The sequence below is a fragment of the Falco peregrinus genome, chromosome 3, assembly GCF_023634155.1.
Source record: "Falco peregrinus isolate bFalPer1 chromosome 3, bFalPer1.pri, whole genome shotgun sequence".
Lineage (NCBI taxonomy): Eukaryota > Metazoa > Chordata > Aves > Falconiformes > Falconidae > Falco > Falco peregrinus.
In genome coordinates, this window is record NC_073723.1 from 39,116,062 (window position 1) to 39,141,039 (window position 24,978).

At 35.9% G+C, this 24,978-nt stretch overlaps 1 long non-coding RNA gene across 1 annotated transcript in view; it reads right to left on the reverse strand.

The window, feature by feature from the left end:
- Positions 1 to 1,262: 1,262 nt before the first annotated feature.
- The window catches only part of LOC114013107 (uncharacterized), a 41,945-nt gene continuing 18,229 nt past the window's right edge, over positions 1,263 to 24,978 (reverse strand). The window contains exons 3-9 of the long non-coding RNA XR_003555965.2: positions 22,656 to 22,694; positions 21,679 to 21,855; positions 20,584 to 20,667; positions 20,138 to 20,283; positions 4,605 to 6,180; positions 2,999 to 3,136; positions 1,263 to 1,639 (exon numbers count right to left, since the gene is read on the reverse strand). This is a non-coding gene — a long non-coding RNA (uncharacterized LOC114013107). The remainder of the gene's footprint in view (positions 1,640 to 2,998; positions 3,137 to 4,604; positions 6,181 to 20,137; positions 20,284 to 20,583; positions 20,668 to 21,678; positions 21,856 to 22,655; positions 22,695 to 24,978) is intronic.

Below are 24,978 nucleotides of genomic sequence, written 5' to 3' on the forward strand. Positions count from 1 at the left end.
AAGTAAAAGAAGTGTGAAAGAAAAGATGTGAAAGAAAAAGCAAAACTAGAAATAGGCTCCTTGCTCATCCTATTTACTAACTTAGCTGGCTGAAACCAAGCCAGACCTCCAGCACTCTGATCCTCCTTCTAAAGCAAACTGCCCAAAATGAGTAAATTGAAAAGTCCAGCAGTAGGCATAGCATTAGAGATATGGGCATTTCTGACATATTTCTTCACATTCATCCATTTTGTCTGCAATACATAATAGCTATGACATTTATGATGAAAGGTTTTAAATGGGTATATGAGCAAGGATGAAAAAAAAGGAGGAGAAAGACTATATAAAAGCTAGGAATTATAGCTGTTATCTGCTTCTTGATGAGGAGACAAAAAAGCAAAAATATTTATATTCGTATTTGGACCTTCTCTGACAATCTGTCAGGTCCATCACGTTGAGCAAAAGAAGTTGGTAACATGCTTTGCAGTCCTAATTCCCTCAACAATCGAAATTATTTGCCTTGCTTTTTTCTCACAGAAGGGCAAAGGTCTGCAATTTTGTCCTGGCAGGGAGATGGGACACTGCTGAGAAATACATATAGACATAGACATGTGACTACACTTGCATTAATATTGTCACATACAGCTTGTCACCCTCTCAGCTCCATTGCAGAGATGTGGTCATTTTTTTCCCCACAAATATGTAGGAGACATTTGTCCTGTATACAGATCCCTACAGCCACTGTATCTTTGCTGCCCCATTTTTAACAAGGGTAGGTAAAAAGAATTAAAACCCAAAAACTAAGGACAGGATCAAAGTTTCCTGTTTTAAGACAAGAACAGAAAAGGTTCATTTGTCTGACTATATCACAAGATATGAATTCCTTTACCAACAAATTCATATTTCATAGCCAAATTACAAAGTTCTGCAATACTAGAGGAAAACCATAAAAATGATCATTTAGATGAAGAAAATAATAATCCATGTTATACACCATTCAGATTCTTGTATTCTTACACATCATAATGTATCTTGAATTGTTGCATATATATTACATGTACATTCCATACAGCAACCAAATGTACAAAATATTTGAGAATTCTTGCATCACATTTTGAAAAGATTCATTTCTAGCACTCTCCTCAGCTGCCACTACTCAGACCATACAAAAAAATGGCCAGAGGAAAGAACACCACTTAGTAAGTGGCAGGATATTGAAAGGAAGAACAATCCATGACACTAAGATCTCATTTATAAGATAGACAGTTGACTCACTTGCTCTCTCAAGTGTATTATTTTTTATTTTTAGTCAATCTATCATATGCCTAACAATGGAAAACAAAGTTTTTGGTGCCACTTAAATATTTTGGATGACCATAATATGAAAAAGTTGCCTGACAAAAGCAAAACAGTGGGTGCTCCTCACATACCCAAGAGGTATTATCACTTCTTGTTAATACAGCAGCACATAGGAGAAACTTAAAATAAATGACTGCTATCAGTTCCAAATGAAAACATAAGTAGGCCATACTGTTGAAAGTACCGCCATTCACAGCTGTAGCTTGTACCATGATTCAGTCAAGCCATTTAATTTCTGCAAACGTGTATTGAGAGTCCATCCAGAAGAAAAGAAGTGCTTGTTCCAAGAAATGTTCCAAGTCTGTTTAAAAAAAACAAAGCAAAACTGAAAGGTTTCACGAGCTATAAAAAGGTTTAAGTTTTGAAGTGTCACTTATACTAGCTGAAAACTAAAGTTAATGAATTTACACCTTTCACAACTGTCATTCTTTAGAGCAAGTGAAAATTTGGAGACATTATTATCTAGGCTATACTGCATACACATCATGTGTACACAAAACCAACTCAGGCTGAGAAATTGCCCTGAAGATGTGTGTGCACTCAGGTAAACTCCTTTTCCCTGTTTTCTCAGTAAAGCACTTACCCAGAGGCTGACAACCTTGGATGGTGCAGTCTATGCATACTACTACATGTACTGGAGTAAATTTTCACAAATTTAATAATCCTAGTCGCTGTAGATTTTATTTATGAAAATAGTATTTTCCCTAATTTTCTGGTTCCTGTTAGTATTGTTATCTAATTAAAAATTATTAGGTATTTTCAATAGTGTTTAGAACATTTATTCCATCTACAGTTGCCAGACTGTAACAAGTAGATTTTTTCATTTCTATGAAATAAAACAAAATTGCTATCTTGCACTGAGGCCTCTATGCCTTAACCAAGTGCATCATGGGCAGCAGTAGTGCAAATTATTGCTCATTATTTAGACAATCTGCCACTAGCTTATCGTGATATGGTAGAGGTCCTGCGGGGTGAGATTGACAAAGATTGCCAAGAGCACTGTATATAATTCCAGTGACACATCACTAGTCCATTACTTACAGCAAAGGCATTATCAACTCATTTCACAGAGGGAAAGTAAGATATACCAACTATTCTGTAAAATAATCCCAGCTTCACCGTTTTAATTATATTTTTAATTTTATTTTGGTATACATAAATGGATCTAAAAACTCTGAAATAAAATCCCAGTCCTTAAACTAATAACTTTGTAGACCTATTTTTAAAAAATGATTGAATTTAAATAGAGAGAAACATGCCATTCTCATATACCGCCACATTTTCTGGTCTTCAAGAGTAAACAAAGTCTACATCCATGTCTATTAATTTTACTTAGTATAAACATGAGCTACACAATGGCATATGTTCCTTTATAATAATTCTAGGTGTTAGGTCATAAAAATCATATGATCTTTTTACAGTGAACTAATCAAGAAAAAAGCAGTGGTTTTACTTAGAATTTTTCTTCCACCATGTATAAATATACTTCAGTGTAATTAATGCAGTTTCCACAGTAAAAAATAAATACAATAAATGCTTATTTAGGGTTCATACACAGTATCATTTTCAAAATACTTTGCATGTTGCATTTGATAGTTTTGTTATGAGATCTTTTGTCACTCCGACTTTGTGGCTGAGCTGTATTAAAGGTTTTACGTACCTTCTTTTCAAGTTCTTTGAAATCAGATTTAAAAGTGACAAAGGCATCATGCCAGTGAGCTTCCTCAGCTGTAAGCACATTCTGATTGTCCACTGAAGGCTGCCTGTGCTGCTGAACAAATGTCTTTTGGTCTTCCAGCTGTGTATTTAAATCAACAGAAAAGACATAGATAAGAATAAGTAAAGATCTATACATGCTACAAAGAAGTTAACCTTTCTGTCATTCTGTATTGTTCCTTACCACTTAATACATATTTGCTTCTACCAAGGTGTCTTATTGTTCCATTAACTCACACATTTATGCACCAGAGAAATCTTTTTGTAGTGAGCTTTCTACTAAATCTTTACCAAGCATTTCTTGATGTATTACAAAAGTATATTAGACTTATTATCATCATTTTGCAGTATTCCTACCTATAGTGTGTCAAAAAAGCATTGCCAAAATATGTGTATCATCTACCATATTTTGATTTTCCATCACTGAAAGACAGACTTTCTAGAATGTGTTTTCCCATCAGGAAACAATTTTGAATTTTCTCTGAGAATATTTTTCACTTTAGTATTTCCAACTTCTATGTCTTCATATTTGTTCTTTCAAATTCCTTTCTACTATGCAAGAAAAGAAACTATTCTATGTGGCAATCTCCAGTCTGCAAAGGTCATTTATTATGAAGCTTACTGTATACGCCTAATTTTATATTGCATAATAAATCTTCAGCTACCCCTATATGTGACAACTCTGAAGGTTCAATCAGAGGTTGGATGTATCAATGTTTAATGTATCTCTTAATAAAAAATTAGCACAAGCCTTCAATGAAAATAAATGTTCTTGGTTTATGTGGTCTGCTTCACAGGGCTATTAAAATGATTTTTATTACTGTGTTAGTATTCATATAGGCATAATAACAAAGTTAACTATTAGGTTTAACACAGCAACACAGGCACTGAAACATGTTTGCCATCACAACGAAAATGTCCTCAGTCAAACACGGGCAAGCTAAAAAGTACACCCGTACACCAAAATTCATTTCAAAGAAGAAAGAAATGTCTATTTATACAAAACAATCACTCACTTTAATATAACTCAGAAAAAATGTCATATTTTATTCTATATTATGGTGAAAAATGTGTGGTCAGCATGTTTTAAATAAGATAGTGACCAAAAAAGGACAATTATATAACTTAAATGTTGTATTTGACAAATTACTAAACCTTTGCTGAATACACAAGTGTGTTTCATTTTTGTGTAACAGAATCTGTTGTAAGGGTCTCTGATTTAATAAGCAACATTCTATTTTCAAAATAAATGGAATCAAGAAAAGAAAAAACAAGTAATTTTAGAATTCCTAGAACAAAATCTTTATTTTTCTGTAGGTCAGTACACTAGTCAACATATATTGCTCAAGAAAGGATTTAAAGCCAAATATTTTAAAAGTACTCAGCTGCTTAATTTTGATTAAAAATATTTCTGCTCTTATTTGGATAATTAAAAATTGATTTATATTAATGTGAGTATTCTAACAGAATCTACTATGCAATGTTTACAAATTAACTTTCTTCTTTTGTACATAAATTCATGATAGTATTTTGATGAAGAGATTACTTACATTCAGCTATTTAAGACAACAAAATTTCTCATGGTTTCACTTGTGCTGCAGTGAATTTACTGTAAATTCCACCAGTCTGACAGATTCAATCAGTCCATTTGTTGAAATGGCAGGTCGTATTTGAAGCACCAAATATTTCAAGAACCACTAAAGATATTAAAAGTGACAAAGAATGCAAAGAGCAAAAAGAAGCACATTCTGGTTGTAAAATAAAATTTCACAACCCCCAGCCCAGTCTGTGCATGTTGGAGTAAATATGTTCAGATGACATTATGATGAAATTCGCTAAATGAAAAAATCAACAAGATATTTTAAAGTTTACCATCAGCCTGATTAACCAAGCCTTTATATTTGCCGATCTTTTATGAACTCCAGAAATTATTCCTTGATTTAGTGTTAATCCAATAAATCAATTTATTCATTATTTTTTTGCAATAATTTATGTTTGCTATTTGGAATGTAAATTTTGCTCTCACTTTCAGAGAATGAGTAGTGTCTGTGGAACTCTTATCTGGGGCAGAATATGCACTGTGGACTGGTTGTAGCTATAATTGTATTTGTCTCAGGAGTCTGTCATGGGAAGATGCTGACATCCCAAGTAATCTAGCATAGCATCTAAACATCCATTTAGCTACTAGCTTCAAAAGGGTAATTTATCTTCAAAAATAATTGATGCACAATCTTAAGCATTAAGCAGTGTTTTTCATAATCAAGCTGTATGTAGCTAACATACACTTGAGAACCTATTTTGCGCATCCAAGTTTAAGAAATGCTGACATTTTTCAAATTAAATCTGAAAACAAATTCTAGCAAAATATTACATTATGGTTATCATTAACAAACAGTTCTGAAACTTAATCTTTAAACTGTATCACATTTTGTGGATTAAAAAGTACATTTCTCAGCTATGTTCACGTTGTTCAAATTAAATAAGAATGCAGTGCTTCAATAAAATTTTCCCATGAAGAGAGTTTATTCTCAATGGAGTTGTCTAACAAAGGCTAATTTTACAGCTTTGATTGTTTTTTCTCTAAGACATTAAGCATTCTAAAAACCACAACTGAGCAAAAAGGAGATTGCAAATATTGTGACCATTTCTAAAAAAGAATTACAAGTCTGGTAAATGGCATGTCAATTAGTAATATTTTGCAACAGGCTTTACTGGAAAAATTATGTTAACTTATTCTAAATAAGCATTCAAAACGCCCTGTAAAATCTAGAGCACAGATACTGACTTCTGATCAGTAGAAGTTCAAGGATGGTAGCAAGATCTATCTTGCTAAAAAGTTCCAAGGTAAGTATAGTTTTAAACTTAGCTGAAGCATAGGTACTGATTTATCTAAATTTATAGATGGGGGGGGAAGTAAATAATAAAAAACACTGGAATACTTAAATAATAAAAATCCATTTATTGATGCCTGGATATTGTCTCCATTACTTGAACTCAAGATCTCCAAATACAATAAAGGCAAGAGAAAGAGAAATGCTGCACTCAACCCAAAGTTCCTTTGATTCTATTAAAACTCCTGAGATACGAGTAAAATACTTTGTATTGTCCAGACATGACATTATCCTCCTGGTTTAAAAAAAAAAAAAATAGAAAAAAACTCAAACCAAAAAAAAAACCAGTCAGAATAATCATATGAACTGTTGGTTTCACAAGCAGACAAAGTAATGAAGCTTAACTTACTATAAAGTTTTATCATTCGTTACGTACTTCACCTCTTTGACTCCACTGAGGTGGGAAGACTACAGCAAGGTCCAGCCTGCCACTGCCCTGTGTTAGTGGGTGAGCCAGACAGTGCCCACGACACAGACTATGCAACACTGCAGTTAGGGGTAGATGGATCTGATGGACTTCAGAACTTCTTTTGTCCCATCCCCACAGAGACAAGGCTCCTGCAGCTCCATGTCCCTACATCCAGGCAGTAGCAAGGTAGAGCATGTATTTCCAATAGGTGCGCACATGCACACACGATGCAAAGCATACATACATGGCCAACCACACAGATTGCACAGTGAGAAGGGGCCATACTGCTACCCACATCAACACAGCTTTTGTGTTAAGTATGAACAGCACAGACAGTCCTGCCTTCTCTCTCTTCTCCATCTGACCAACTGAAGTTCAACGTACAGACATCACACAGGATTGTCCCACAGGTGACCCCTAGAAACCTGGTCTCCTCCAGTTGCTCAGCCCCTAGGCTCTCAGCTCCCTACTTGTGGTTCCACTCTGGAGGCTGGCACTCCGACCTTTCTTCCTACTCAACAGCTAGTCTGACTTAAGCTTGATAGCTGTCTTGCATGCACACACACACATTACGGACTCTGCAGCATCAGGCTTTAGACACTCAGTGTCTTGTCCACTTAGCAGCAGCCAGACCCATGGGTCCCTCAGACCATGGTCTCTCTCACTCTCTCCGTAGTGGCTGGCACTCACACCTCTTATCCTATTCATCTGCTAGTCCAGTTTGCAGTTTGCTACTATTTCCATGTACAGGCTTATGACAGAGAGCACGCCCACATACAAGGTAGTTAGAAAGAGGATTTAATATAAATGCAGAATAAGCCGAGGTGATAAAGTACAGGGCTGTCAGAAAAGAAAAGGAAAAGCTGCTTTATCCTCTTTTCTCTCTACTGTCCCACAATTATTCCTACCCAGTCTACCTTGTTCCCTTCCTTTCCCCACTGTCATTCGTTCTCAACACATCCAATCATACAACCTACACAATCTCAAAACTCACTTTGTTGCCCTGGCGTCTCACAATAAAACCCGCATGTCTTAGCTGTGTGGCACTACAGGGGAGAGGATCTTTGCCGAGTCATATTGGTGGATGTCACATCAAGGACAACAGGTTAATTGTTCTCCTCTGGTGATCTAAGGAGCAGCTGGTTCAGTGTATTCCACCAGGTTACAAAGGCTTCTCTACCTTTCACATTGCTCCTCCGAGCACCACCAGGTCCCTGTGTCTAATGTGCTCAGCTTTCAGTCAGACAACCTCTCTTTCAAAGAGTCATATTCTGAGTTTCTACTATGTGGCTGCTAGTTTTCACAAAACTTATAAAATTAATTTTGAGATTTGTCCTTCAGTTTTGAATTTGAAACCACTAGAGGATGGATTAAAAGTGTGATCACATACACCTAATTTTCCAAGGAAATTAGGAACAAAATATTAGCTATCTTCCTTCTCCCTTTACTACTCCACTGTTTTCCTTACTGCTCATTAACTAATTAATTTCTCCCATGGCCAGTACACGGAAGGGTGATTGATTATTTTCTATCTAGTCAAGAAATTCCTTTCAACTCTATATCATTTACCTTTATTACCATCAGCCTTTGTCCTGCTGTTTGTATTTTCCACGTCTTCCCTTATTCTCTCTCAGTTTGTTACTTCAGTAGTACATATGCACTACAAACTGGATTCTTCACATTCAATCTCACGGAACACAAATCCAGAATTGCTACCTGAATTCTCTTTTGCAGCTCTAGCCTAGATTTTTGTCAAACTTAAACCTTGAAAATACACTGAAACTAGTCAGTGTCTACTTGCCTTTTTAAGAACAGTATTTCATCCCATCATTCTTAATTTGTTAGCTGTTCCTGCAAAGCTGGGAAACAGGTTCTGTTTTTCTTCTTCCATTTTCCCCAAGTGAAAACAGATCATGGCTTGTTGCTACCTAGTGGTGGTGATATATAAGGTAAACCAACCTTGTCAAGCCCCTTATTCTCAAACTGCTAAATGTCTAGAATACTTCTGTGGAAACATATTTCAAAACAGATCATTCAGGAGAAAGAATTCTAAAACAAAGACAAGTGTCTTGCACACTGAAGAGATTGGGATCTTTTGTGGGGCAAACGGTGATCTTGCTATCCTGAGTACCCAAAATAATTAGATCTTGACAACATTAAATTTCATGAGGACAAATGAAATAAAAGCTATGTCTGCAAAGTTTTAAGATCCTTGAGGTCTTTCTCTGACATGCATCTGCATCTTGTGCAACAGACTTCCCTTGGCTAAACATAAGCTGCCACAGATGTTCACCTGTGTTAGCTGCTCGCTTTTTTATGATCTCTACTGAAAAAATACAATCTACATTTGCAACGTCCTCAATCACATTAAAAAAATTATTGTGTTAAAAATAGAGGCAAGCAGTATTTTGATGAGTTTTAGAATATCTCAATTTCATTTTGTAAAATTTCTGAACAATGTTACGTATGAGATCCAAACTCAAGTCATATGCCGATTGCTTTAAATTTAATATGAAGAAATTAATATGACAAACATTTAGCATGATTCGATTTTTCTGGAACTCATCTAGTTAAAATAATGCTAAAAGACTGGGTTTTTTTCTAATGCACCATCTGTATTGACTAATAGTAAACACTTTAAAAGTTTGCTGCAATCATTGTGTTCAAAGTTACTCTGATCTCCATTAAATGTCTTATAACTACCATGATTTTTTTTACCTGTTTTGTCATTGCTGTTGGAAACAATTAATAAATATAGTATTACTGAGATACTGTAAATATAAATATTACTGAGATACCTTAAACTCAGAGTGGGTGTGAATAGTTCGGGGGGAGGACCTCTAACAGAAAGAAGGGGGAAAGTGTGGAAAAGAAAGCTGTGCCACTGATCTTTTAAGTCTGAATGTAATTTAAAAGAATTCAGAATCTCTCCACTGGGACTTTTAAAGCCCTTGACAAACTCTACAGATTTTTCACACAGACCATCACTGTCCTTACCAAAGTATTGAAGTACTAATTTTTTACTGTTTTTAAATGAGTAGAGAAAAAGCACTTAGAAGATGGTAGGTCATTGTGACAAATCGGAACATGGTATTAAAATAACTCCAAACAAAAAAATGATGCAATCATCACAAAAAAGTTACAATACTAGCATATCTTATTGAAAACATAAAAAATTAAGGACATTTATAATAAATACATGCTGTCATTCATTAGTCAATTTAACTCATTAATTTTGTGAAAAGCGCTACCTAGAATCATAGGAAAACCTCAGTCGGGAGGGACCCTGAGCAGCCATCTGTTCAAACTTCCTGTTGAAAACAGGTCTCTAGATCAGGTTATCGAGGGCCTCCTTAAGCCAAGTCTTTAACATTTCTGATGAGGAATATTCCATCATTTTTCTGGGCCACCTATTCCAAATTTTACTTGTTCCTAAGGTGAATAAATATTCTTTTAGAACAGTTTGCATTTCCCTGGAAGTCATCTGTGCCCTTTGACTCTTGCCCTGTCACCATTCACCCTTGTGAAAAGAGAACCTCTGTCTTCTCTATACTCAACCTTTGAGGTATTGGAAAACTGTGATTAGGTTACAGTAGCCTTTCTGTTCCACAGACTGAAAAAAACCCAAATACTTCGATGTTTCTTTATATACCAAGTTCTCCAATACTGTAAACATCTTGGCAGGCCCCCCATGGAGTCCTCTCCAAATTTTTTATTTTTCTCTGGAATTGAAGGAAACCAAAACTGAACATAATTTTACAGGTGTAGCCTAACAAGCAGCAAGCTCAGTGAATTAATCACTTCTGTTGATCCTGGCCAAAATCCTGCTCATGCAGCCCAGGACACATTTGCCTTCATTGCTGCAAGGCACACCACTGGTTCACGTTCAGCTTGCTCTCCACCAGGATTCCCACATGTGATTCTTGCTGGCCCAGTCTTTGAACCTGTTGAGGTCTCTGAATGGTGGCTTTTCCTCCTGGCATACCTACCTCCCCCCCCAGTTTGATGTCATTTGCAAACTTGGTGATGGTGTATTCAATGCATTTAATATATTCAACATTTGTTTAATGTATTATTTTTTAAAACATTATTGGGTTTTAGAACTTACTAAGTACAAATGTAAGAAAGTAAATTTTAAAGTTAAGGAAGTACTGATAAATACTTTAAATAAATAAATATGAACAAATAAATAAAAATCTGCTATGCATTGTGGGTTCCCCATTTTGCCCCCTCTATATATTGAAATTTGATTAACACATTCCCCTCCCAGACATTCATGTTTTCAGTATCATCTGAGAAGAGGGATTAATATAATTTCAGCATATTATTTCTCAAAATACTTCTGAATCCTTAAGCGAGATTATGGTATCTCATGGTGAAAAACACTTTCAATGCTCTTCTGTTCCATTCTTTCAATTCCTTTACCAAAAGGACTTACATACTGTGAAGACATCCCAAAACAGCTTGCAGCTCTCACTGACCCCTCTCCCAAGCCTTCCTTCCCATTCATTACTTGCAAAACCCTGTGTTGCATAAGGTTTTCTTTGCTTAGTTTTAAGATTCTTGAGTTTCCTGTGTCACTTGTATTTCTAAGATGTTATCATGCTTCTCCCCTCTGTCAAGTTGACTATGTCAATTCAGGAACTCTGAAGAGTGTCAATATATTGTATGAGAACTGATTTCAGGATATAATTTCAACATAAGAGAATCCAAACCAAACATAAATAGATGGTATGGTATGGTACAGTACGGTATGGTATGGATAGTCTATCACTCAACCCACATGGTGCTAAAATGTCTTTAAAAAAGATATTATTTTGTTATTCTGTTCCTTATTTTATCTTTAAAACATCTTATTTCTTCCTCCTTCAGATTTTTGGTAGCCTTAATACAATCTTATTGGTCTTAGCAGATGTCAATTCATTATAGAGAAGTAGTGCAAGTCAATTTTTTAGCAGATTTTTTATTCATAGAACAATCCAGTTTGGACATACCTGCAGTGATTCATAAACTGAATTGAAATGCATTGGTATCAGCAAGAAATGTGAAAGGTTCTGAAATCCAGTAGCTATTTATTTTGGTATAACTTCAGGACAAATTTCAAGAAAGAACTGAAGTCTTTGTCATGGTTTAACCCCAGCCAACAACTAAGTACCATGCAGCTGCTCACCCAGTCCCCCATCCCCAGTGGGATGGAGAGGAGAATCAGAAAAAGATAAAACCCACGGGTTGAGATAAGACAGTTTAATAATTGAAATAAAATAATAATAATAACAACATCAACAATAACAACTGTATTGAAGAGTGGGGGGAAAGAGAGAGAGGAATAAAACCCAAGGGAAAACAAACCCACAAGTGATGCACAACACAATTGCTCACCACCCGCTGACCGATGACCAGCCAGTCCCCCAGCAGTGACTGGCACCTCTCAGACAGCTCCGGCCCATTTATACATTGAGCATGACGCTCTATGATATCGAATATCCCTTTGGTTAGTTCAGGTCAGCTGTCCTGGCCCTGGTCCCTCCCAGCTTCTTGTGCACCTCCTCACTGGCAGAGCATGGGAAACTTAGAAAGTCCTTGATTTCGAACAAGCACTACTTGGCAACAACTAAAACAGTGAGTTCTCAACACTATTCTCATGCTAAATATAAAACACAGCACTGCACCAGCTACTAAGAAAATTAACCCTATCCCAGCTGAAACCAGGACAGGTTTTTATTCAGTTGGATGTAAGGGAGGGATGATACTTTCTCCTTTTTTTGTTCAATGCTGGTAAAAGTACTTGCCTGTGCAGCAAGAGTGTTGGATGCAAATCTTCACTTGTTTCAGATGGGGGATTAGAAAGCTAGTGTGATGGTAGATTGGAAAACTAACATATTTTTCCCTTCCTCTTTCTACCATATAATAACAGTTCATTTCAAAAGCAGGCTGTGCAGCATGTGAGGTGCCCTAATCATGCTATCATGGCTGCTGCCTGCTCTAAGTGGGACTTTTGGGAGAAGTGAAGAAAGAGGAAGGAGAAATGCAGGAGACACAAAGGGTTTGCATCTTCCCTGAGAGGACATATATGTGGTTCATAGGAGAACTCTGGCAATTCTAAAAGCAACTGAAATCTTGTGGATTGAAACCCACCCTAGATGAAAAAAAAAAATATATATATTCTGCAAAGAAACAGCAGGTGGGGTTTCATATACATTAAGCATTTTCCTTGTTCAAACAATTATCTCTTTCTAGTCAATTAGTATGGGAGGCAAAAAAACCCTAAACCCATAGTTCTAAATACTAGAATACTTATGATATCTTCTGTGTATTTAATTTAAAGCAAAGGTGGAGCATTTCTACTTCAAGTCTCTGTTCATGTTGAGTTACATCTCATCTCCTAGTTCCCAGTAATTGCTACAACCACTGCAATGTATGCACAGGAGGAAAAAATATAATCAGTATCTGTCTTCAATTTTGTGAAGCTATCCCTTTATTTTGTGTGTCTGAAAAATGAACAGAATTGTAAAACCTTATAGGAAAAACAAGTTTCCTTTCCTGATGCAGTGGGCTGACCCCAGCCAGCAGCTAGGCACCACACAGCCACTCGCTCACTCACACACCATCACTCCACTCCCTCAGCAGGACAGGGTAGAGAATAAAAAGAGCAAAAGCTAGAAAAGTTGTGGGTTGAGATTAAGACAGTTTAATAAGTGAAGGAAAGAGGAAGAAAAAAATAAAACAAGTCATCGCATCAAAAGCACTCACTCACCACCTCCCTCAAGCAGACCAATGCCTATCCAGTCTCCAAGCAATAGCTACCTCTCCCAGACGCCTCTTTCCTCAGTTTTTTATTGATGAGCATGATGTTATATAGCATAGAATACTTTTACAGTCAGCTGAGGTCAGCTGACCTGCCTGTGTTCCCTCCCAGCCTCTTACCCTCCCCAAGCCCACTCCCTGGGGAGCCAGCATGAGAAACACAGAATGCCCTGATGCTGTGGAAAGCACTCACTATTCAGCAACAGCTAAAACATCACTGTGTTATCAGCACTATTTTGGTCACCAATATAAAACAAAGCAGCATACAAGCTGCTATGAAGACATCCCACCCAGACCCAGTAGCAGTATTTTTTCATTTTTGTCAAGCAGCTCAAAATTTTTTCTTTACATTTTGATTCAAATATTGTTTAAGATGCCCATCTTACCTTCTATTCAACTGATGACTGCACTGTCATTTTATCTGTAAAAGTATGTTAGGTGTAACTCAAGTACATCAGTGAAGAATAGTAATGAATACCCAAGGCAATACTTTTGTCTGGGGAAAGACTCAAAATTCAGATACTTACATGCACAGAGCTTCGGCATTTTTGCAGTATATTAATTTTCATGTAGTTGCACTGTGCGACATTCTTTGTAAGATGATATTTCGTCAGTACGTGATATCATCTGACAAAGTAAGAATTTTATATCTGATTCTTCTGAATGCTTGTAAAAAAGGAATCCAAACAGTTGCAGAAATGTGAGCTTCATGGCTATATGTACACCTTTTATACAGCAACATATAAAACATTAATACTCATTTTAAAAATTGATGCAACTGTCAATAAACTATCCTGATATGTAACAACATATTAGTACATTGAAAAACATACATTATAGAAAGCTTATACTGAAAAATTAAAGTAATTCTTCTTCTCTCCCATAACTTCTCCTTATTATGGAATAGTTGGGGTTGGGAACATATATGATGCTGAAATTATTAGTAAGTTAGCCCAGACTAATATTTGCTCAATTATGATTATGAAAAATAGTTTGTAAAAAATGTGTAACTATATAACATTTCTCTACTATACTATCAGTGCCATTACCTATGGTTTCAGAAGTCCTCTGGAACATTTTTTATATAAATGTTGATAAATCATACCATATTTTTAGTACAGGTCTTTCATAGTGATCACAGAAAAAAAAATTGCCAAACTAGTCCTTCATTCATTATAACTGCAAATAAATAAAAGTACTAATTCCAATGATCATATGGGAGAAATCAGATCTTTCAAAGTAAAAGAACTAAAAAACTGAAAAAAATATCCTAGATTTCTATAATCAAATGAAGACAAGGAAAGTTGAGATACTAGGGGTATGCTTTTAAGCATTCTAAAATAATGCATAAACTTAACCTCCCAGTGGAAGACACTGGGCAAGAATACAGGAAAAATTCTGAGGTCTGACTTAAATCACTATTAGGTACAAAACCTGTATATTGTAACAGAATTCTAGATAGATTTTAATGTAGTTCTGGAACATAGAGTCGTGTTATTATTTATCTGTTATGTAACAAGAAAAATTACCAGCGTTTCTTCAAGAAGTGTTTTTGTATAGCGTTATACCATTATAACCGTTTTTTTTGCCAAACTCATATTTTAGGTCACAAGATATATTGTACTTCGTCTAATGCTTTCTCATTTCCTCTTAAGAGTAGGGGTTTATAATTTTCTCTATGAAGTTACTTATAGCTGTTAAATCACCTTTTAGAAATTATTTGTTGTTTAGTTCTTTCCTCACTCTATTGTCTTGCATTTTTTTGATCATCCAATTGGGTTTTTCTTGTTTGATATGTCACACTTCAGTACTACCTGTCATACAGCCTCAATCTGCTCTTCATTATACTTGTGGATCAGCCTTTGGACCACTGACCACTTACTGATCAACTGGCTATGGACACATCTTTGTACCTTTCACTTCTGTATTCTTCCCTAAATACTGAAGATAGCTGAAGTTCTGGATCAATTTTATAGGAATTCAGTTTTAATCAAGAAAGTAGTTTACCATTTACCTTTTTGTTCTCTAGTTCGGATGCCTGGAAGGCCAAAGTAACTTTGTATCCCTTGGACAGTCATATCTTTGTTTCTGTTTTCCATTAAGAGAGTTCAAAGGACATGGACATTTCCAGGTAGGTATTGTCCAACTGCACAGCAAAAAACATGATGATTTGCTGTAAGAGAAATGTGCCAGAACACTAACCTTAGTAGCAGATTCATTGAAGGCTGCCAGTATTACTGAGACTGGCGGAGTGGTACCTTGGAACTGCATATTCAGTTCCACCAATTACTTTGCTAAGATAGGACGTTCAAAGGATGCATTTGCTAGAGCTGTCCTATGGTTCTGCTCTTCTAAGAAGATTTCAAGATCAATTTCCAAGTAACTTTCACTACAAAGGAAATGTACTGCTAAGAATAATCCACTGTGTGAACATGCCTGTGAAGAGGCTGCACTTGAAAGAGAAGGAAACTTTTCAGTTATTATAGCTCTTCAGTTCTGTTGTTTTCTTATAAATTCACTACCTACATTTCTCTCCCTCTCCTTTTCAAAACATATCTCTTAGATACTTCTGAATTGCTAAGAATAAAATCTGTGTCCTAGTCATTAATTTTAATTATTTTATATAGTTTGAAAAATTAGACAGAACCACTGGGTACTTCTAACTCAATGTGCCTGCAATGCAAATTCACAGAGTGTGAATATATAGATGGACAAGCATTCAAAGGATGCTACTCATGTAAAATTATGGTATAAGATAGTATTCAACAGTTAGTCAGTAGAAAAAAAAAATCACTGAAATACAAACTGAGCGTTCCAATGATGGTATGAAATCTTGTTCAGCTCTTCACAAAGTAGAGGTATTTAAGCTTTTCTCAGCTGGTTTCTTGCTGGAGAATTATAGGTAAACATTTGCAGCATATCTCTGGGCAAACCTCCCAGGCAAACTGTTCGCTTCTCTGGGAAGAGATCATACATACCTATTAGGACTAAGATCCAACTATACCTGCATTATCTCATTTAAAAAAAAAAAAAATGCTTGGAAAAGACATTAAATAAAAAAGAACAATGTAAAGAAAACAGCCATAGAGCAGTAGAGTTTGCAGTGTAGAAGCATATAAACTGATACCTTAGGCATCTCATATTAGAGACGAAGCAACGGTTCCAAAGGGAGATTAGGAAGATCATAAAGCCCTGTGTGTGTTGACCTAGGATGCAGTGTGATGCAGCTCTAAGAGTTTTGTCAGAATGAGGGAATTATATATTTGTTGTTCAGTATGTTTGTCTACGCCCACCACTGCCTGTAATGCTGACATACCCTTAAAGGACAACTATAGAATTCTGATGACCTTAGCTTATGTGACAAAACTGTGCTAGAAAAGGGATTTTAGCAGCAGTTCTCTATTTCTGACAGGCATACAAATATCTAGGCAGAAGTAATTATGTACTGTTCTATGAGAAACATACACTACATGTTGTGCTACACAGATAGGAACTTGTTAATCATTTAAGATGACTTATGGTCAGACCTATTCTCAGTTTATGAAAATAATATTACAAATTCCATTTCAACTCCTCTCAGCCTAATCTGTTGCAATTAGTGGAACTACTATTTTTTTGTGCAAAGGCAGAGATCAAAAAGTCCATCAGGATCAAGACAGACTACACCCATGCCAGTAAATTAAATGTGCCAAGAGCTACTCTTTGTCACTGAGGCCAATGATCATGGATCAGCCCAGCCAGCATCCACTATATTAAACAGGTCAACTGTCTACTGGAAATGAGCCTATACCTATACAACATACTCCTGAACCATTCCCAAGATTTATTTGGGGGAGCACAGGCATCATAAGAATCCCTACAGCCAGCATGCCCTACTACTGTTACATTTATAAATAAAAGTGCAGCCTCTTCTGCTGGACCTAATAAAAAAGATCACAAATGTAGGTGTGATTCCTGACCTAACTAAGCTGTAATTCAATTTGAAGTTAATAGTAAGTTAATGCGATAAATAGGAAGAAGAGAGACCTGAACGCTGTAATTAAAATTGACAACATGAATATGCAAGCTGTAAAACTTGATGGTCACACACTGTGCAAAGGTCTGGATATTTGTCAGGAAGACAAGAGGGAGAGGAAAGGGTGATTCATCACTTTCTTCCACTGATGCAAAATTCGGTGATTACTGCCTGGTCAATTTATTTAAAGATCACCATAAGGTTGACTAGCAGGAAAAAGTTTACAAAAAAGATGAATCCAGGAAGAATACAGCATGCTTCAGGTTTGTAATGGAAGAAAGTATAAAGACAGCCAGTGAAGGAGCAGACAAATTGCAATTTCACTCTGACATCACTGGAAAAAAAAGAGGAATTTGAAATATGTGACATAAAAAGTGACATAGCAAATGACAAGTGTCAAAAATGAGAAAAAAACCATGAAGATTAAGGAACAATAAATTAATTTATTGGGATGTAAAACGAGAAGAATTAAAAATGGCACAGTCAAATGATGGAGCAGGAAAACAATCTTACCACTTCAGCTGGAAACATTTGCAAAATGACATTATGATAGCAAAGGAGAAAAGAAAAGAGGTAAGAGTCATGAGCATTTGGAGAGATTTCTTGGGTAACTGGGAAAAGAAGTTAAGTTTTACTTACTTACAGTGTGGATAACTTAAGGCTGTGAGTGGGTGGATAAGAGTTTGTGATGCCAAAGAAACAAGATGGGTGAGGTGAATGAACTCCTTCAAATCAATGGAAAGAGAAAAGGGAGAGAAAAATAACATAGCATAAAAGTGTCATTTCTGACCATCCGCTATATGAAGAATTCACAGTGTAAGATCTCCTACAGAAACAGAACTAAGTGGTAGATATGAGGCTTAAAAAATGAGTCAGGTAATTGGAAATGGCAGTGAGAAATACAAGAGAGAAAAGCAGGCAAAGACCTGGGCAAATGCTAATGTGGGAGGATAAAGAGAGAGAGGTGGGCTAAGAGGGGAAGGTATGAGGTACAAGAAGTGAATATAAATTAACTGGTTGAGAATGCAGATAAAATACTGAGAGACAAACAGGTGGTAGGTGAGTGGTAGAACTCATAAGCCACTTACCAATAACACAATAAATGATTCAGTAAACAAGTCAACAAAACAATTATGGAAGTGATCATATAGGAGAATAACAAGTTGCACGTGTTAACGCACGTGTCAATAAGGGGAACAAAAGAGAGACTGGGCTTGGTCAGTCAGTGAATATTCAAAGCAGCTGGACAGCAGCTGAGCGCCAGATGTTGGGGCTGCCACTACAGTCCTACTGTAGTGAAGTCAAGGACCTATATCAATTTACCACAATGCATTTTGTGTTCCATGTGTGACAGTCCATACCAAAGGCTTATGGACCACATTTGAAGGAAAACTAAGTGCTGCATTTGTAGACAATGTAGTCATCTCCAATATAGACTGGGAAAACATCAGGAAATATTTTAATAAAGCGATCACTGAATTACAAAGTGTAGGTTTAACTATAAATCCTCAGACAAATGCTATGGCATAAGGTAACTGAATATCACAGGCATGCACCAAGATAAAAACCTCAAATCTAAGAATCACAGCCATTTTAAAAACTGAAAATTAATCTTTAAAAAAATATAGTTACATATTATAATCTATGTACTTAAATTTTCTTAATTTTCTAAAAGATTAGAGAGAACTACATGAATAAAGACAGCAACCTAGTCCCAGGGGATGGTAAGACTGTACATATCCTTCCATTTAGTGCACCATTTTTTAAAAAACGCAGATTTTACACTAATTTTGGTCACAGAAATGTATCCTGGACAACCAAATCCTGTAAAGCAGGTACATTACTCCCTAAAATCTATACTTAAGAATGAGCTAAATAAAACTGTTCAGGGACTCAAACATGAATATTCAGGGTCTTTTTTACTAAGCATACATGATGTTTTATTTTCCTTGGTATATTAAATAAACAGTCTTATCTATAGGATATTTTATTATTCTCTTTGTGTTAAAAATCTCTTTTAAAATAGAAACATTACAGAAGATTCATCAACATGATGTAACTGTTCTACTATTACATGCTAACATTTTTAAGCTTATTACTTTTCTCCAAAATTTGCAGCAGTATTACTAATTAACAGCTAAATTTTTTTCCTGTCTTTGGTTTCTAACTGCATGATTGTTTCTAAGCATGTCTACAGTGGACATCAATTTGTAACCAAATACTAACTGTATAATAATAACCACAGTTCTGCATAATAAAAATCCCTGCCTGAGACAAATTCACATTTTCCTTTGAACAAAATCTGTAAATATATTACTGAGATTATTTAATACATTTAGTAAATCTTTATCATGTAATGTATGTAAGACTAAAAACTTCTTTTTCAAATAGGGCTTAACTAAAATAGCAGCCAATGGACTTTTTTTTTGAAAGAAAATATGTAAATAATTTTGTAATAAAATTATCAGATTTCTGTGGAATTTTTCCTTGCATTTCTTTAAAATACTATTTGAACGACTGATCTGATTAGATAATTTCTAAAACTATTATGACTAAAATTTGGAGATGAATAAACAAGACTTACAACAAGTCATAACAGCAGTTTAAAAAAACCAAATATTGTATACGTGTTATTCAGACATGAGGTAAAAACTATAGATTTAGATGAATAAACAATTTTCACTGGATCATTTTTCACATAATCCAAGAACATACAAACAGACTGTTTTCAAATAATTTACTAATTTAAAAACCTGCTACAAAACATAAAAGTAAACTCCTTTTCTAAGTAGTCTGAGTCAATAGTAGGACTAATTGAAAACCTATAAATTCAGTACAGTGCAGCATGTAGTCTCTAACTTGCTCTGCCTATACATCAATAGGTCATTCTCAGTTAATTAAGTGAAGGCATAATCAGCTTAATTTATGTAGTTCTTGGCAGTTAATGATATCTTAGTACAGTACCTGAACATTTGGCCTGCCCATATAACTAGCTGGATATACCAGGTTCATTCTGTACCTCTTCAACTTCAGCTCTCCATTTTTTATCTCATATTCCATTTTACACAGGTTAGTCTGGAGCCACTAAGTCTAATTTCTTGAGGCTAGAGCTGAAACAAAACCAGAACAAATTAACAGGTTAACAAAGCAATATGATTGGACTGCAGCCTGTGATAGTATTTTATGTAGAAAAATCAAAAAAGACGGTGATATTTCCAAATTAACTACTTGTATCATTTAAGTATATAATATTTTTAAATAGTGTAGTAACAACACACAAAGGAATAATAATAGAGAAAGAGATAGGACTGAAAAGCATATTATTATTTTTTCTATAAATTATATAGTTTAAAAATGGCTATAAAAAGCCAGAATTTTACAGAGCACACTTACAACACATTGTGTAGTACCTCAAGAAAATGATTGTCCTTTTTCTGTTACAGAGAAAGTGTTTCCTTCTGCTGTCTCTGTAGCTCAGCTTCTCTTTTCTGAAGCTGCAAGTTTACACACAAAGACAAACCACAATGTCAACCAATTGGACCTCACTTAAGGAACCAAGGAGATCGATTTGTAAAGCATAGGATGAACAGGACCCCATTTCTGAAGTACGTTGCTCAAACTGCTCTTTCATTAAAAGATGCTCTCTCTTATTGATTTTGGCTTAAGTAATGAGAAAGCTTATCCAAAAATCTTTAGCATTTGGGCTCAAGTTAAGGAAATCAATAGAGTCATTTCCCATTTGAACTGCATATGTGAGTTTTATGTACGAGAGACAAGACAAAGCCCAAATCAGATAAATCGATAACATTGTCAATAGAACATGAAGCTGACAAATGGCATTTTTAAGCAATTAAAGAGAGCTGTAAACATACAGAAGCTAATCAATTACAGTGTTCTGCTATTAACAGTTTTTAATTTATACAAACACTATTAGGAATCCCAGGGAACAGAGCTAACAAAACATATTTCCTGCTACTCTTCAGGGATTATGACAGTAAAGCTTTTGTTGTCTCCATATGTAAATCTTCCGATGCTTCCAGGAAGAAAAGGAAATATTTAATTAATCACGGAATTCCTATACTACTATGTCTACATGTGTAATAAACACAGTGGCCACAGTCCCTGACTATGTTTTTTCACCCAATCTGGAGTACAAGGACAACTGAAGTATGCAAGTAACCAGTAGTACAAGGCATAGAATCATAGAAACATTGATTACAAGGGATGTCTAGTGGTCACCTAGTTGAACAACTCAATCAAAGTAGGACCACAACCAGTACTAGACTGGGTCAGCTTTGGCTTTGGCTTTGTCTAGACAAGTTTCAAAAAACCCCAAGGATGGAGGTTCCACCACCTAGCTTCATAAACTGTTCCGGTCAGCATGACCCTCCTGGTGAATCATTTTTTCTAACATCCACGCTGAAGCTGAAACTTGTGGCTTTTGTCTTTTATTATACCAAATACCACCACTAAGAAGAGTTAGCTCCATCATCTTTGTAGTTTACCTTCAAATTTCTGCTATCAAAGAAATGCTATCAAAGGTCTCTTTAGCCTTTCTTTCACCAGGCTAAGCCACCTCTCATTGAAGATCATGTGCTGCAGGTCTCCAACCATGTTATCTTCTTGATAGGCCTCTTTTGGATCCTTTTCAGTTTTTCAACACCCTTCCTAAACTGTAAGGCCTATATGAACAAAATACTCCAGTTACAGCCCCCTCAGTGTGAAGCACAAAGAAATAATAACTTTCCCTGGTATATTCTCCACACTCCTTCCAATGTAGTCCAGTTTGCCTTATTTGTGATGATGGCATTCCATTCACACTCAGCTTGCAACCCACTATAACCTCTCCTTTTAAGCAGAGCTGCTACTAAGTCAATTAGTTCCCAGGCTGTACTGATACACTTGGTTATTCTGTCTGAAGTGCGGGACTTTGCACTTCTCCCTTTAAGCTTTATTAGGTTTCTGTTGGTCTGGTCCCTAAGTTTCTCAACATTTTTCTGTCCAGCACATCACTTAACCTTCTTTTCCCAATTTAGCCTCATGTGCAAATTTGCTGAAGGTCCATTCTATCTCGTCATCCCAATCATTGATGAAAATAACTGAATAAGAAAGGCTGCAGTATTGACTATTGGTTGTCATCTGGAAGCTAGGCCATTAATTACTATCCTCCGAGTCCTAACGCCTGATCATTTTTCAATCCATCTACCAACCCATTCATCCAACTCATTATCTCAGTTTATAAATAAAAATACAGTTGAAAAAGTGTTAAAAGTCATGCTGAAGTTGAATTACACTACAGGCTCTCTCTGGCCCATGTAAGCAACCATTCCAACAAAGAAGGCAATCAGATTAGTCAATCATGATGCCCATGCTGACTGTTCAGGTGCAACAAGTGCATGTGCATAACTCAACATGGGAAGCCCTTCCTCCTAACATAATTCTCAAAATCCAAAGGCACGTATTGTACTTGAAGATAACTTACCCAAAAAATAGTGAGTCTCATCAGCAATAAGAGCAGCATCTAAAAAAATGGGAGCTCTTGAAACAACCATATGTACAGTAACGTAAAGACTGCAGTTACATTTTGCTACTTGAAGACAGCCTTATTTTCCTTCTACTCACACAGGACACATTCATGTTTTACAATTGCTTACGCCCAGCATATAGATATTTAAGGTAAAAGCATTTCTATTCCTATTCATCTAAAGGAATGTACATCTGGAAACATCAAAGAGCTTTGAAAGAGAAAATCAGCCAGAAAACTTGTACTTTTTGACCCAAAATCTCAAAGATTATCTTTTACAGGTATGCAGCTTCTCTTTCTTCTATTTATAGTCCAAATGCACATTCACACTTTAGATAACTCCAATAAAATGCTTTATCAACTACGTAGCAGAGCAGTTTTGGAGCACTTAAAGCAATCAGCGAATGTAGAACCATATTGGCCCTCAGCAACCCAAAATAATATTGCACCTAGTGACAGTACAACAGAGAGCTATGAGAAAGATTTCCCAACAATGCCAGTAATATTGTCTGATGTCTAGTGGATTATGCCCTGATTTTATTAAGGGGATCCATTTCAGCAGTTTCATAGTAAAACTCAATTCAGGCCACTACCCTTCTGGACAGCCATTGAGTAGAAACGGCTAAATTTGGAAAATTAACAGCACAGGAAATTTCCTGATGGCTGTGAATATCAAAAATGTCCTTGACTTTGAACATATGAAAGGTAAATGCTTATTTCAGAGGCCTCAAGTTCAAGAAGGAAAACTGGAAGCTTGGTTTAACTGTTACAGACAAAAGGAGAGAAAATTTGGCTACATTAGAAGAAAGATCATCCCTCTGAAAAACAGATGCAAGAAGAGTCATCCTTCATATAACTGAATTTGTCCTATGGCAAGAAGAAAGCAACTTTTATACCTAGAGGAATTTAATATTTTCAAAGGAGACATAATAATATATCTATCATTCTGATTTTAAGTCCCACCAGATCATAGGGTGTCTAAAAGCAGACAATTTTAAAACACTCCTCAAGAAATGTCTGAACTGCAGGATGAGAGGAAAGCAGAAGCCTGATCAATAGAAGAGTGGTAAATTAAAATGGACCTTGTGTGGACCTTAAAAGAGGTGAGCAAGAATGGATTCTTATCAGTTTAGGCAGATAATCCAACATTGTGGGAACCTAAAGAAAAAAAAAGAAAGACAGACAGATCTGCAAGGAACTTTTTTCTATTATTGTTAGCATTGAAGACTATGTTCTCATCTATCTTGTACAGGAGATACAGCCTTTAATTGTAGCTGTTGACCAAAAGGTCAGTTGAGCAACTGCATTTGGCTGAATGGAACCTTTCTACAAGCAAAGAGGCTGTAATGACTATTGACTCGCCAGTCACTTCAACAAACTTTATGATCTGTAGACACGTAACTTGACTCTGAACATTCAAGTTCACACCTAGGTGCCTGAAAAGAAGTTTACCCTTCTACAGAGGTGTGCATGTATAGAGTGAGTATTACTCTGTTAATCTCTTTATTGACCACTCATTTGGATAGGCATCAAGGGACACCTTTATGTCAGTGTTTGTGGGTAATTATTGTTAATATCTTCCTGAAAACTAAAGGAATAAAAGGAAGACTAAAATAAAAAACTTTGAAATTATAATGATCCCTGCTGAGAACAACTGAATATATGAAAAAGCTGTTTTGGAGACCAAGAGCTATAAAACAGCTATCAATATTTCAAAGGGATGGGGTTTTTTTCTGTATTCATTATTCTTTCACTTTCCTCTTTACTGTTTTTATATTATAATTTTTTTTTATTCTGTATTAGCTTTTAGTCTCAATATAAAAAAAAAAAAAAATTGGTTAGTTTTAACATCTTGACCATTAACTGGAAGATAAAAACTTTTAGATTTCTTACACCCAAAATGGTTTGCTAACTTCCTTCACTTCTAAGCATGTGGAGGAAAAGAAGGTTATCAGGAGTAGTCAATATGGATTCACCAAGGGGAAATTATGCGTGACCAACCTAAATAGATTTCTATGATGGAATGACTGGCTGGGTAGACAAGGGGAAGGCGGTGGATGTTGTCTACCCTGACTTCAGAAAGGCTTTTGACACTGTCTCCTATAACAACCTCATAGGTAATTAGGTGAGGGGACAGTGAGGTGGATTGACAACTGGCTGAACGGCAGAACTCACAGGGTTGTGATCAGTTGCATAGACTCTAGCTGTAGGCCTGTAGCTAGCCATGCTCCCCAGGGGTCAGTACCAGCTTCAGTCTTCTTCAACTTGTCCATCAATGACC